At 55.2% G+C, this 2500-nt stretch overlaps 2 non-coding genes across 2 annotated transcripts; both read left to right on the top strand.

Annotated features, from left to right (window-relative positions):
• The first annotated feature begins 109 nt into the window (after nt 1–109).
• Nucleotides 110–1920, top strand: LOC146143203 (small subunit ribosomal RNA). Its single transcript, XR_014500290.1, has one exon. It is a non-coding gene; the product is annotated as a small subunit ribosomal RNA (ribosomal RNA).
• Nucleotides 1921–2167: 247 nt separating this feature from the next.
• On the top strand, nt 2168–2321 carry LOC146143204 (5.8S ribosomal RNA). Its single transcript, XR_014501022.1, has one exon. It is a non-coding gene; the product is annotated as a 5.8S ribosomal RNA (ribosomal RNA).
• Nucleotides 2322–2500: the final 179 nt, after the last annotated feature.

Raw genomic sequence — 2500 nt, forward strand, 5'->3', positions numbered from 1 at the left:
AGAACGAAATTTTAACGGAGAGAAGCCTTCGGGTTTCGCATCGACCGAGCGACGGCGCCGCATCAGCGGCGCCTCCTTCGTCGGCCTTTCGGGGCTACGCTAAAGTAGCTACCTGGTTGATCCTGCCAGTAGTCATATGCTTGTCTCAAAGATTAAGCCATGCAAGTCTAAGTACGAGCTCTCGTACAGTGAAACTGCGAATGGCTCATTAAATCAGTTATGGTTCATTTGATCGTACGTTTTACGTGGTTAACTGTGGAAATGCTAGAGCTAATACATGCGTGAAGCGCCGACCTCGCGGGAGGCGTGCTTTTATCAGACCAAAAACCGACCGGGCTTCGGCCCGCAACCTTTGGTGACTCTGGATAACTTTGCGGATCGCACGGTCTCGCACCGGCGACGGATCATTCAAGTGTCTGCCCTATCAACTTTCGTCGGTACGGTACTGGCCTACCGAGGTTCTTACGGGTAACGGAGAATCAGGGTTCGATTCCGGAGAGGGAGCCTGAGAAACGGCTACCACATCCAAGGAAGGCAGCAGGCGCGCAAATTACCCATTCCCGACGCGGGGAGGTAGTGACGAAAAATAACAATACAGGACTCTAAACGAGGCCCTGTAATTGGAATGAGTACACTTTAAAACCTTTAACGAGTATCCATTGGAGGGCAAGTCTGGTGCCAGCAGCCGCGGTAATTCCAGCTCCAAAAGTGTATATTTAAGTTGTTGCGGTTAAAAAGCTCGTAGTTGGATTTTGGGCGCAGGCGGCCGGTCCGTCGCAAGGCGTGTACTGGCCGTCCTGGCCTCACCTCCGGTTCTCCGCCGGTGCCCTTGACTGAGTGTCGGCGGCGGCCGGAACGTTTACTTTGAAAAAATTAGAGTGTTCAAAGCAGGCGATTCGCCTGAATAATGGTGCATGGAATAATGGAATAGGACCTCGGTTCTATTTTGTTGGTTTTCGGAGCGCGAGGTAATGATTAAGAGGGACAGACGGGGGCATTCGTACTGTGCCGTTAGAGGTGAAATTCTTGGATCGGCGCAAGACGAACGACTGCGAAAGCATTTGCCAAGAATGTTTTCTTTAATCAAGAGCGAAAGTCAGAGGTTCGAAGACGATCAGATACCGTCCTAGTTCTGACTATAAACGATGCCAACTAGCGATCGGGGGGCGTTAGTTTTACGACCTCTCCGGCAGCTTGCGGGAAACCAAAGTCTTTGGGTTCCGGGGGAAGTATGGTTGCAAAGCTGAAACTTAAAGGAATTGACGGAAGGGCACCACCAGGAGTGGAGCCTGCGGCTTAATTTGACTCAACACGGGAAATCTCACCCGGCCCGGACACAGTGAGGATTGACAGATTGAGAGCTCTTTCTTGATTCTGTGGGTGGTGGTGCATGGCCGTTCTTAGTTGGTGGAGCGATTTGTCTGGTTAATTCCGATAACGAACGAGACTCTGGCTTGCTAACTAGTTACGCGACCCAATCGGTCGGCGTCTAACTTCTTAGAGGGACTAGTGGCGTTTAGCCACACGAGATTGAGCAATAACAGGTCTGTGATGCCCTTAGATGTTCGGGGCCGCACGCGCGCTACACTGACCGGATCAGCATGTGCTCGCCTTGGCCGACAGGTCTGGGTAACCCGCTGAACCCCGGTCGTGCTAGGGATAGGGAATTGCAATTATTTCCCTTGAACGAGGAATTCCCAGTAAGCGCGAGTCATTAGCTCGCGTTGATTACGTCCCTGCCCTTTGTACACACCGCCCGTCGCTACTACCGATTGAATGGTTTAGTGAGGTCCTCCGATTGGACCTGGCGCGGCCGGCAACGGTCGAGCCGGCGTCCGAGAAGACGATCTAACTTGATCATTTAGAGGAAGTAAAAGTCGTAACAAGGTTTCCGTAGGTGAACCTGCGGAAGGATCATTAACGGTCTCGCAAACGCTTCGGCGAACGCGAAACTCGGACAAGCGAGAGAAAAAGTCTTTGCTACCCGGCGCCCGACCCGCGAGGAGCGGCGCGCCGGCCGGCGATTCGGTCACCCGGTAATGTTTGCGCGTCGAGTGCCGCGGTGCCGCGCGCTCCGGCTTCAAGCGTCGGCCTGGCCGACCGCTCGGCGCGGTCTATTTTGTCACCCTATAGTGCGAGGCACTGTGCGAGCGAAACAATCGTGGATGGCTCTTGGCGGTGGATCACTCGGCTCGTGAGTCGATGAAGGACGCAGCTAGCTGCGTGAATTAGTGTGAATTGCAGGACACATTGAGCATCGACGTTCTGAACGCAAATTGCGGCCTCGGGTCAATCCCGGGGCCGCGCCCGCCTCAGGGTCGCGTTGCAAACGTTCCGCGCGGGGATTTCTCCGCGCGGCTGCTGCGGCGTCGGACGCGCGAGCGCCCGTCCCGCTCAAGACAGCACGGCACGATGCGCGACGATCGCGACCAGAATCCCGCGCGGCGGCGGCGAGTCGACCTCGAAGAGGCCAACGGCTGGCGGCTCAAGGGCGGGAATC

Source organism: Ascidiella aspersa, chromosome 5, assembly GCF_963924565.1.
Source record: "Ascidiella aspersa chromosome 5, kaAscAspe10.2, whole genome shotgun sequence".
Classification (NCBI taxonomy): Eukaryota; Metazoa; Chordata; class Ascidiacea; order Phlebobranchia; family Ascidiidae; genus Ascidiella; species Ascidiella aspersa.